This window comes from Eptatretus burgeri, chromosome 2 (assembly GCF_056783735.1).
Source record: "Eptatretus burgeri isolate ZD-2024b chromosome 2, Ebu_testis_v1, whole genome shotgun sequence".
Lineage (NCBI taxonomy): Eukaryota > Metazoa > Chordata > Myxini > Myxiniformes > Myxinidae > Eptatretus > Eptatretus burgeri.
Genome location: NC_140962.1, coordinates 105,136,340 through 105,148,839, shown reverse-complemented (window position 1 = coordinate 105,148,839; position 12,500 = coordinate 105,136,340). Strand labels below are relative to the sequence as shown.

The 12,500-nt window shown below is 43.1% G+C and overlaps 1 long non-coding RNA gene across 8 annotated transcripts in view; it reads left to right on the top strand.

The window, feature by feature from the left end:
• Nucleotides 1–12,500, top strand: part of LOC147032728 (uncharacterized) — a 161,710-nt gene that overhangs the window by 422 nt on the left and 148,788 nt on the right. For 4 of the 8 annotated variants that reach the window (XR_015055330.1, XR_015055329.1, XR_015055333.1 and 1 more), the window contains exon 2: nucleotides 2,009–2,114. This is a non-coding gene — a long non-coding RNA (uncharacterized LOC147032728). Of the gene's footprint in view, nucleotides 1–2,008; nucleotides 2,503–12,500 lie in introns of all 8 variants that reach the window. The other 4 variants (XR_015055325.1, XR_015055327.1, XR_015055331.1 and 1 more) reach the window with 2 other exon arrangements.

Sequence of the window (12,500 nt, the reverse complement as noted above, 5' to 3'; positions counted from 1 at the left end):
CTACCCCACCCCACCCCCACCCCCAACCCGCACAGTTTCAGAAGGATGAATTTGTTCCTCTTTTTCTCGTCCGTGTAATCACCTTCCACATTCTCTCTCTTCAATTTCATCCCCCCCCCCCTCCACGTTTTCAAGACAGCTGTTCACCGCCATGTCAAATCATCCCCATCAAAAAACATTATCTCTTCTTCCCCCGTTACCGTCCCCATTGCTCCCTCTTTCCCAACTTTCCTGGCTTTTTTTTTCTTCCTGAGAGTTTGCTTCTGTATCCATTTTGTCTTCCCCTTATGTTCTCCCCTCGTCCCCAATCTTCCTCACATCTCTTGTCTTAAAAGTGTCTCTATTTTGTCCCTGAACCCTGCTGTTGGTTCTTCTCTCTTCTCTCTTCTCTCTTCTCTCTCCTCTCACCCCCTCCTCTCTCTCTCTCTTCTCTCACCCCCTCCTCTCACTCACTTCTCTCACCCCCTCCTCTCTCTCTCTTCTCTCACCCCCTCCTCTCTCTCTATTCTCTCACCCCCTCCTCTCTCTCTATTCTCTCACCCCCTCCTCTCTCTCTATTCTCTCACCCCCCTCCTCTCTCTCTATTCTCTCACCCCCTCCTCTCTCTCTATTCTCTCACCCCCCTCCTCTCTCTCTATTCTCTCACCCCCTCCTCTCTCTCTCTTCTCTCACCCCCTCTCTCTCTCTCTCTCTCTCTCTCTCTCTCTCTCTCTCTCTCTCTCTCTCTCTCTCTCTCTCTCTCTCTCTCTCTCTCTCTCTCTCTCTCTCTCTCTCTCTCTCTCTCTCTCTCTCTCTCTCTCTCTCTCTCTCTCTCTCTCTCTCTCTCTCTCTCTCTCTCTTCTCTCACCCCCCTCCTCTCTCTCTCTCTCTTCTCTCACCCCCTCCTCTCTCTCTTCTCTCACCCCCCTCCTCTCTCTCTCTCTCTCTCTCTCTCTCTCTCTCTTCTCTCACCCCCCCTCCTCTCTCTCTCTCTCTCTTCTCTCACCCCCCTCCTCTCTCTCTCTCTCTCTCTTCTCTCACCCCCTCCTCTCTCTCTCTCTCTCTCTCTCTCCCCCTCCTCTCTCTCTCTCTCTCTTCTCTCACCCCCTCCTCTCTCTCTCTCTCTTCTCTCACCCCCTCCTCTCTCTCTTCTCTCACCCCCCTCCTCTCTCTCTCTTCTCTCACCCCCTCCTCTCTCTCTATTCTCTCACCCCCTCCTCTCTCTCTCTTCTCTCACCCCCCCTCTCTCTCTCTCTCTCTCTCTCTCTCTCTCTCTCTCTCTCTCTCTTCTCTCACCCCCTCCTCTCTCTCTCTTCTCTCACCCCCTCCTCTCTCTCTTCTCTCACCCCCCTCCTCTCTCTCTATTCTCTCACCCCCTCCTCTCTCTCTCTTCTCTCACCCCCTCCTCTCTCTCTCTCTCTCTCTCTCTCTCTCTCTCTCTCTCTCTCTCTCTCTCTTCTCTCACCCCCTCCTCTCTCTCTCTCTCTCTCTCTCTTCTCTCACCCCCTCCTCTCTCTCTCTCTCTCTCTCTCTCTCTCTCTCTCTCTCTCTCTCTCTCTCTCTCTCTCTCTCTCTCTCTCTCTCTCTTCTCTCACCCCCCTCTCTCTCTCTCTCTCTCTCTCTCTCTCTCTCTCTCTCTCTCTCTCTCTCTCTCTCTCTCTCTCTCGCTGTTCGTTTTGTTCTGTCATGTACTGATCCGTTCTATGCTCTAGCAAATCCACCAGTCTCCATTGTGTAAAAAAAAAAAAAAACACAAAGTATTAATGTGCATTCAACAGTCACTTAAATCATAAACACGATGCACTTCTGGTCTCAATGGCACTTCTGCTTCCTATCTGCAGTTTTGGAAAGGGTATTGATTGGAACGCTTGACCTTGAAATGGAAGCTCCTGAAGGAAAGATACTTGATGAAATACCTCCAGCATTTTGTTTGGATGTTCTTCCTTTGTGCGGTTTGTGTGGTTCGATTGCGCTGGTAATGCGCGGACAATAATAATTATTCCTATAATTACTGGAGTCAATTCAACAGATGGGCGGACAGCTGCTGTACCTATGGAAAACCAAATAGGCTGGAGGAAAATGTGCAGAAAAATCCAGAGGAGTGTTTGGAGGAAAGGTTGGATAACAAACTGGAGGTAAGTTTGGAAGAAATAGCTGAAAGGAACGTTGGAGGACAGGCTGGATTTGGTCTGTTTGAAAGTATCTGCGTGGAAATTATAGTGCCTACGTTGTCCAGAGTCTGCACGTAACGTCCAGGAATCATGGTTTTTAACATCTCATCTTTGCTTCATTGTGATATTTACTATGGTTACATCGCATGCTGCCTGTGTGTTTGATTGCCTTCTCGAGACGATACAGCATGTCTCTCTGTGATGGAATACCTCATGTATATTATAATTGGCTCCAATCATGTCATTTTTTTTCCATGATTCTACTTTTGTTTTGAAATAGAAACTGCATCACAATACAAACCAAACAAGACAAAGAGCAATCAGAGAATGCAGATCCTCACCAGGAGTTCTTGTGAGTGGTGTATTTTTTTTTTAGGTTTTAGGGTAAATCCAATATGGCTGTCACACCATGTGACCTATGATATCATATGTGTGAACCTTTTGTTCTTCGTGGACGGGAGGTCATACTTGTAAAGTTTCATCTCAATCTGTTCAGCCACTTCCGAGAAGAAGATTTTTGAAGGTTATTAATATATTTTTTAGCAATATGGCTGCCGAATCACGTGACCGATGACGTCATGAATTTTTTTTTCTGTGCCCATTTTATCCCTAGATGACCCTCAATTTTTTTCACATTCATCAGATAGAGTTCTGCATATGCAATTATGACGTCATAATGAAGGCACCTATGACGTCATAAAACATTCCCTATGAGGAATACTTGCCACGTGCTAAGTTTCAATTTTTTCCTTGGTACGGTTTCAGAGATACAGATGTCTAAACTTTTTCCCTTTTTCCAATATTGCTGCCACACCACGTGACCTATGATGTCATAATTGTCATTAAAATGTTCTACACGAGTAGTCGCACCAATGGTGAAAATTTCTTCTCGATCCGACACGCGTTTGCAGAAAAAAAAACACGAAAGTTCTGTGTGGACAGACAGACAGACAAACAAACGGACCCAAATGCAATCCCCTCTCCTATGGCGAGGGTAACAAAGGAAAACTCCATTGTGGTGGTGAGACATGAACCATGAAGGAATTTTAGTTCAGGACATTGTCAACATTTGCATCCTGCCATCAAAATCAGTGCACGACTGGTTTCTGCCACCAGACTTCATCGGGATTGTTGCTTTGGATCGGCAGAACACGAGCGATTGGTCACGTCGCCTCGTTTTCAACATCACTCTTGGCCAAATGAGTTTTAATACCCATTGTGTAACCCGGTGGAGAAGTAATATTGTTGTACATAGTTTAGTCTCTCGAAAATGCAACGGAAATAATTTGTATTTTTACAACTAACCTCTAAAAACCATGCCAAGACTCGGACACCTTTGTTGTATGTTTCCAATTTTGTGTTAGGTCACGGACGCCCTGATCGACCTCCGTGCTCGATTTATTGAGGGGAGCAAGAGATGATTGCTCTCTGGAGGAGGTCAACCTGATCGTTCAGACGCTATTCCTGGAACAGACTTGTGCATGCCTGGACCTGTTTACTGGCTTAATAAGATTCACAATGTCTTTCCCACTGCAAAATAACAAACAAGTAATCAAAAAACGTTTTTTTTTCATGTAAAAGGATGTAAGGGTGGTACTGTACACCAGAAAGTATGTAAACAAGCTAGAGATGGTCACAAATTATCATGTGAAACCATCTCAATATCTTTCTTTGAAGAGTGTGTGTGCGTGCGTGCGTGCGAGCAACAGCAGGTTAAAAGTTCCCAGATGAGCGGAAACGAGTCACTGAAAATGCACAAACGGCACACGCGTGAAAGGCCTCATTAGCATTCATACATCATGTCGAAAGTCCTGTATTGTCTCGTACCTGAACAGATATCATGAATGTGCACTGAAAATTTCGTTTCGGAGATGTTTTAGATGCTCTGTGTCATTGTGAGACCAAAAATGCTCAAAATGTGAGACCAATGGATTGAGGTATTTTGGAGGAGCGGGTTTTTTTTTGGAGTCACGTTTTTTTTTTTTTAGGAGGGTTGAGGGGTCATGCGAAGCATCACGGTGAAGGAAGGTGCCAAAACTGCGAAACTATTGAGCTCGTAGAACACCTTTACTAGAAAAAGTCTTTTAAAGTCTTGCTTTACGTTTTGTACAGAACAAATGGCGCAAGACGCTGTCATGTTTGTCTGAATGTTGAGTGTGAGAGTTACTCGGCCCTCAGTGCATGAAACGGCATAAATAGTTTTCAAACTACAGTACTGCTAAACGGAAGGAGATTTGTGTTCTCGTGTTCAAGTATGTACCTAATTAAATTGAAACAAAATAAAGATTTTCAAAGTTGTATGACAAAAAAAAAAATTCGGACGCACACCAACATTGATGCACCATCTTTTACACCACTTTATTTAACACGTCACATTAGTTATTCATACCTGGTGTTTGTGTTCTTTAAGATATCCCTGAAAAGAGTAAGTTTCCTGTTTGGAATGATTTTCAATTTTGTTTGAATGCCAGACAGGCAGACAGACTAAAACATTTTTTTGTTTGTTTTATATATAATTTGAGGCTCATGTAAGAGCTAACACACAAAACGTATAGCAATGGGAGCAGGAGACAAGAGGGGTGGGAGAGGAAGGGGCAAAACAGTGTGGAGCAGAGACATGAGGAGATCTGTGGAAGGGAGAGGGATGGGGTGGGGTACACGGGGTAAACAAGATGGACAATACAGAGACTTTCAGGAAGGAAAGCAGGGAATTTGAAGGAGGTGGGTTTTGGAGTGGATTAACGGGTGTAGAAAAGATTGTGGTTTTGGATGGTGGAAGAAAAGAGATGGTGGTGAACAGCCGTTTTGACGACCTGGAGGGAAGAGTGGGATTGAAGAGAATGTGGGAGTTTGTTCCAAAGACGGGGAAAAAGAGGAATAAACGAGTGAAGGTGAGCAGTGATTCATGATTTTGGTAGTTTCACCAGAAGGAGGTTGCTGGCAGACTTTGAGCGCCCTGCAGAAATAGGGGGAAAGGGGACAGATGACAGATGACAGAGCAGAGGGAGCAAGGCCGGAGAGGAGACGGTAGAAGACAAAAAGACCACCGACCTGCCTGCGGTGAGAGAGTGAGAGACCCAAAGACTCAGCCTCATTTACAGAATACAGAATAGAGATTAGAGGATGCAAGGGGTAATTTTGGAGCCTGTCACACAGGAGAATGATCTGGGGGTGGTAATAGATCGGGGAGGTAAGCAGGCAGCACAGTGCCAGGTAGCTGCAGGGAGAGCAAATATGGTTTTAGGCTGTATTCGGATGGGGATCAATTATAAATCAAAAGAGTTGGTGTTAACATTGTACAGGAATTTAGTGAGGGCCACATCTCGAATATTGTGTACGGTTTTGGTCACCACAGTTACAGAAGAACATAGATGCCATAGAGAGGGTTTAGCGCAGGGCTGCGAGATTGATTCCGGGCCTAGCTAGACTCAGTTATGAGGAGAGGCTGAAGGAGACAGGGCTTTATACACTAGAAAGGAGGCTGTTACGAGGAGATATGATAGATATGTTTAAGATAATGAAAGGTAGAGATAAAATAAGTAAAGATGAATTATTCAACCCAGTAAACAGTGATAGGACCAGGGGCCATAGTATGAGAGTAAAGAAGGAGAGTTAAGATGATAGCAAGGCAGAGGACTTTCATTGAGAGAGCAGTTAATGCATGGAATGGTCTCCCTGGAAAGGTAGCGGCAGTAGAAAAGTTTTTAAATTGGAATTAGATAGGTACCTGGAAGTTATGGAGATCGAGGGGTATGGTGATGTTGATAAGACTTTGAGGTAGTTTGAGCATTGATGGGTGATTGTGTGCATGTGTACGAAGTGCTGTTGGTGGGGGTCTTGTCAAGGGGGGTTGTGTGGTTGATGCGTGTTTTTAACCAAGCTCATTCCCCCTCCCCAAAGGGGAAGAAAAGGAAAAGAAAAAAAAATACGAAACGAAAAAAAAACAAAAAACAAATTTATTTCATAATTAACCTCCGCCATCGAAGATGGACGGAGGTTACTGTTTTCACCCCTGTCTTTGTTTGTTTGTTTGTTTGTTTGTGAACAGTATTACGGAAAAACTCCTGGACGGATTTCGACGAAACTTGGTGGGGGGATTAGGTATGGTCCAAGGATCATGCCATTAGATTTTGGACTAGGTCCAAAATCCAATATGGCCGCTATGGCGGCCATTTTGAAAAAATATTTGAATTTTTTTTTTTTTTTTTGGCATTTCTACATGTTTTAAGTGATTTCCAACAAACATGCCAAAATTATAATTGCAGCTGATTTTGGAACTTCAGGTGGATATACCCACGTAAAATCAATTTCTGTCTCAAGGAATCTAGTTATGACGAATGCATTGAGTATGTAAAAGGGAAAGTTGCAAACTATAACTCTGAGCACTGTTGACGCCAAATTGAATGAATAGGATATCAGGTTCACTTGAGTGACCAAGCAGTATTGGCGGCGGAGGTTTTGCACTCCACTGAGTGCTCCCCCTCTAGTTAACCTCCGCCATCGAAGATGGACGGAGGTTACTGTTTTCACCCCTGTCTTGTTTGTTTGTTTGTTTGTTTGTGAACAGTATGACGGAAAAAACTCCTGGACGGATTTCGACGAAACTTGGTGGGGGGATTAGGTATGGTCCAAGGATCATGCCATTAGATTTTGGACTCGGTCCAAAGTCCAATATGGCCGCTATGGCGGCCATTTTGAAAAAATATTTGAATTTTTGTTTTTGCATTTCTACATGTTTTAAGTGATTTCCAACCAAAAAAACAAAAAATTGTTTGAGAAAAAAAAATCTTAGAAAATTTTGCAACTTAAAAAAAAAAAAACTCGATTTTATTTGAAAAATATTTGAATTTTTTTAAATTTGCATTTCTACATGTTTTAAGTGATTTCCAACCCCCACAAAAAAATTTGTTAGAGAAAAAAAAAAATTTTGAAACTTATTTTTCAAAAAAATTTCGTTTTTTATTTTATTTTATTTTATTTTTTATTTTTTTTTTGGGCATTTCTACATGCGCGTCGATCAAGTTTAGTTTATTCAATCGTGGTTCAGGAGAGTCTGATCCGTTTTGACCTACAATGAATAGGATATCAGGTTCACTTAAGTGACCCAGCAGTATTGTTGGCGGAGGTTTTGCACTCTACCGAGTGCTCCCCCGCTAGTTAAAACATGTTTTTGCCTTTTCTTCCTTGGATATTGTATAGATGGGTTGGTGTGGTGTTTGCGCAGGCATGATGGGCTGAATGGCCTCCAGCTGTGTTGGATTTCCTTGTTGTTCCTTGTTATTGTGGGAGATACCAATGTTCCTCAACACCTTGGTTTCCACTGTGTGAAGCCAAGAAAGGTGAAAGGTTGGAGCACCAGCCCAGAGTGGAGAGCAGTACTCCATCAGGCTATGGATGGAAGCTTTGTATGTGATCAGGAGCTCAGGTGTGCCAAGGAAGGAATTTGCACGACAGAGGATGATCAGTTGATGACTGGCTTTGGAGGCCAGCTTGGAAATGTGACTTTCCCAGGAAAGATCATGGCAGATAGTGAGGCCCAAAAGCTTGAATGAAAGAACTTCTTCAAGAGGATTGTTGAGAAAGTAGATAGAAGGTTGGGGTGGGGGTTCCAGACGGCCCTTTCAGAACGACAGTGAGAGTGTGATATTTGTCAGGCATGAAAGACATGTTCCACGTGTTGGAGCAGCTTGTGATTTTATTCAGATCTGCAGAGAACGAAGAAGCTGCTGCTTGCTAATCGGAGGGATGACAGATGGTATGGCGGAGGGTGGAGTCATCAGCAAAGAGATAAAGAGGATTTTCCAGAGAGTCGGAGAGATCATTGACGAAAACCAGAAAAAGAACAGGGCCCAGAACGCTACCTTGAGGAACTCCAGCCTGAACAGGAAAAGGGGGTGAGAGAATTCCATGAAAAGCCACACGTTGACTGTGACAGGAGAGGAAGTCTCCAAGCCATGATTGGATATTGCCTTGGATACCATAGGAAGAGTATTGTAGAGCAGGGTGAAGTACCAGATTGTATCAAAAGCATGCGATATATCTAGACAGATGCCTCTGATTTCATGTCTGGCATTGAGGATCTCCATCCATTGTTGGGAGAGCAGGAGGAGCAATTCCAGGGTTGAGTGACCTGGTCTGAAACCAAATTGATGATTGGAAACCAAGCCATTTGAGAAGAGGAAGGATTTAATGTCTGAAGCGATGATGGATTCCATAACCGTGCTGATGATCGGGAGAAGGCTCATTGGTCTGTAGTTGCAGGGATCTGTTTTTGCACCTTTTTTATGTAGAGCAGTAGTGTTTGCTGATTTCCAAGCAGAAGGCAGATGACTGAGAAAATGAGAGGATGGATGTAACAGAGAGAGGGTGAGCAAGAGCAGCAGAGCAGGTTTTTAGGACACGTAGGCTGATGCCGTCTGAACCGGTTGCAAATCTGAGTCGAGGTTTGACAGCAAGCTCTCCACTTTGTCAGAAGAACAGGACACAGAGTCCAGGAGCAGCTGGGTGCGACTGGGTAAGGTGGGTACAGAAAGCGATGGGTTTCGGACACAAGATTTAGAAGCAAACACAGAGTTTAGACATTCAGCCTTTTCACGTGTAGTGTCAGCTGTGCAGCCATTTGAGGTAAGGTAGGAGAAACATACACCAGAAACAGACTTAATTAGATGCCACCAGGATTTGTAGGAGGGAGACAGGTTTGAGAGTTCAGATTTGAGATTGGAATGATGTTTCCTGGCACTCCTGAGGGTAGACGCACACTTGTTCCGAGCTTTGTGGAAGGAATTATCTCACTCCTCTCTGTGCATGCACAATTGGGATGAGAATCCATACATTTTGCCAATTTCAGAGACAATGTGATGCTAAACTGCAGGTTCGTGTTCCAATTTATGTTCTACAGTTTTCACAATGTAAAATTCAATTGAAATGAAGTAGTTTATTGATGATAGACTGACATCTGTAGACAGACAGACAGACAGACAGAGTGAACCAATTGCTAAACCCGCTTTTCCTTTCGTGCATGCGGAGCAAAAAGAGTCATGTATTTTGACTACAACCCGTAATAAACATCAGTGTCCATATACCATCCCTAATAAGAAGTCCTATCGACTTCCTGATATAAATCTGAGCATTAATTACATATCAATTTAATAAAAAGTCAGGATAAGCCAAAACCTAAGAGTGGTTGTTGGAATGATTTATAAACAGATTCCCAAGCAGCATGGTTTGCAAAACATGGAGGTGCGAAGCATTTGTGGCAGCTACCCAGCTGGTCGCACACATTTGTGAGAGAGGCAAATAGGATGAAACGTTGGTTGCCTGCAGTGGGGTAAGAACCACCTTGCCTTCCTTCTGTGAACTGCACAGTGGGATTATCACCTGACCAATTCCCCATTGACACCATGTGAAAAGGCCAATTATGTCAATGGTTAAACCCCTTAGCACCTGTGTACCACCGTTCCAAGATGTTTTAGAGGTACAATGTTTTTCAAAAGATATACAAGGTTACTGAGTGTGAGAGAGAGAGAGAGAGCTGAGAGATGAGACAAGTAAGGGGAGGGAGGGAAAGGGCATGTATACTGTCATACAAAATAAATATATGCTTTCTTGCATCAAGCAGCTATGTGAGAGTACATTGGAGCTCGTGAAGGCTTCTAAACTTGAAGGGCACTCAGTGGAGCACATGCCTCTGCGAGGTTGAACAGTTTGTTTTGCATCCCACCGATAGGTCGGATCTGGATCCGGACCTAACCAAAATCGAATCAGCTTATTCTTATCACCGACCCAACTCATCCACATAGTTTTGCCATAAGTTGTCAACAAGTTTTTGAAATATCATGTTGTATATTAGGTGTGTGACAAGGACAATTCAGTTTTTCTCCATCTCCATCAAGCCGCAGGCCCACTCTAATCTGCCATTTTGGGAGAATAACTTCCATCTTGGCTTATTGTCAGTGTGTTTGCAATTCCCATTGTTCGGTACCAAGATGTGAGCTTGTCCAGTTGTTGGGATATCTTGTGGTTGTCGGTCTCATATATGCTAAGCAAATTTGGTAAAAGTGTGGTATATGTACAGGTAATACAGACGCCTTGAAAGATTGAATAATTTATATCTTAAATATTGTTTTCAAAAGGATTCTTGTTTAAATAAAACTTTACAAACATAAACTTTTAACCTTACCATTTCATACTGCTTGTGTTTTGATTCCAGCTTGTTTATCTTTTTACACTCCATGAGTCAATTGAAGATTATGAAATCAAGGCCAGTTAGAAGCCAAAGCATTTCTTTAAAATTGCAATGTGGTTTGAAGAGTTCCCCTCTGTAATTGTTGTTCAGCACCAACTAAGAACACATTTCACGAAAATTTTCCTGACGTCATTGAATGCCATCCACAACATTGTCATCCACAACGGCCAAAACAGTGCACGCTGAGCAAGCAGTTGCTGAAGTCCTTGGAGCTTTTGGGACAACCCCAAAAGGTCAGTCTACCATGCATCTTATGTTAAAGACCTCAGTTCACAGGATTATGAAAGAAGCAAAGCCCCAACCTTACGAGTTTCACATTGTCCATGTGAGTACCAACGGGGATCAAAACTGCTCGTGTGTCATTTGCTCAAGAGGTGTTGGAAATAATCGAACACGATGGCACTTCTCCTGATTATGTTTTTCTTGTTCAGTGAGGAGGCAAATTTTCATTTCATTGCTGCGGAAAGCAACTAAGCTGAGGATATCAGACAAAATGTTCTTCCTGACTTGTCACGAGGCATGAGAAGTTATCAAAGAAAATTTGAGGGCACGTTGAATGAACATGCAAGCTTTCAAATCACTTCATAATGCGCAAGTAAATGCTAAACCATTCTTGAAAAAGGCCTATTTTCATGAAAATCCCTTTTCTACATTTCTACGAATTATTTGATTAATGAGGCTTTCATTCGTACCTGTCTGGGTGGTCATTTTAGCAGCCGCTCAGCTTGTTGAGATAAGAAGTCGTCAACGCGTTCCGCTGGACTTCAGCTCCTCCCGTTAATTTATTTAATTATCATCCTTCGATTCATTTTCTGGGATATCGTATTCCCATTTTTACTGTTTTTAATGCCATCAACATTCCCGCAGTAAAAGGATATTGCAGTAAACGTGCTGGGGCCATTTTCTTTGTTACTCGGCCTTCTGAGTCAGCCTCTTTGTTCACTACTGTCATTGAGACAGGTGCCTGAACTTGTCAGTCTTAATAAATTGTGGTGGTTGATGAATATAATTTTGTTTTTATTTTGGTAAATATAATGTTATGGCAATGTAAATAAGAGAAGCGCAAAAATGAACAAGTGAAACAAGAAAAACAGCTTTTTTTTTTTTTTTTTAAACCTGTAGGCAACACTCTGGAATGCCAAAGTTCACCTTCAAACAAATCAAGGAGATGGTAAATAGTGGAGTAAAACACACAATGTATGTACAACCACAAGTCTAGCATGAAATGTTTGTGAGCTTGAGCCTTTTCCTCCCTCCTGTTGCAATGACAAGTGAAAGCAAAACAGTAAATGTAATGCTAAACCGTCCAGCATAGTTCACACAATCCAGCATACTCCAGACTCTTTCTTAAATAGCTTACACTACTATAATGTGCAGAGCATAAACCTTTTAACAACAAGGAGAGTGTTATGTGGATTGATGTATAGTTTCCAATACAAGTTGCCCAAAGGCAAATCGAAAACTTGCACTAATATAATTAATGTATAAACATCTAAGTGCACTAACTGGGGAGGGACCAGGTGAAATGGCAATGAGTAAATAGAAATGCGATTACACCAGGACCCTGACATTCATGGGGGATACGTTCTGGGAAAACCCCGCGAATGTTGAAACCGCGAATGTGAGGGTGTTGTTTCAATGGGAAATGGGGGGATAGGTTCCGGGGATTTCCCGACCCGTGTAAAATCCGCGAGTGTGGGGGTAAAATCCACGAGTGTGTGGGTAAAATCCATGAGTGTTTTGTCATTGTTACAATGGGGATAACGTTGTGCCAGGTATCTCTCGACCTGAGGAATGAAACAGGTATGGATCCAGTCCTTAAAAAGTTCAGACGTCACCCATGCCTTCCTGTTCGCTCTCCAGTACACGGGCAGTACCTGCTTGTTTGGAACGGGAGAGCATCATGGGCTTTACCATGAAGCAGGGATACCTGGTACTTTGCAGCCTTGAAACTGGCTGCTTTGTTCTCACACTGTGAGATGAATGTTCCATTAACAAGGCATCTTTTTCCAAAACAAGCCATCTCATCAGCGTTAAAGACCTGCTCCGGTAGGTACCCCTTCTCCTCAATGAGGCTCGCGAGTTCTGTAGGGAATGCCTTGGCC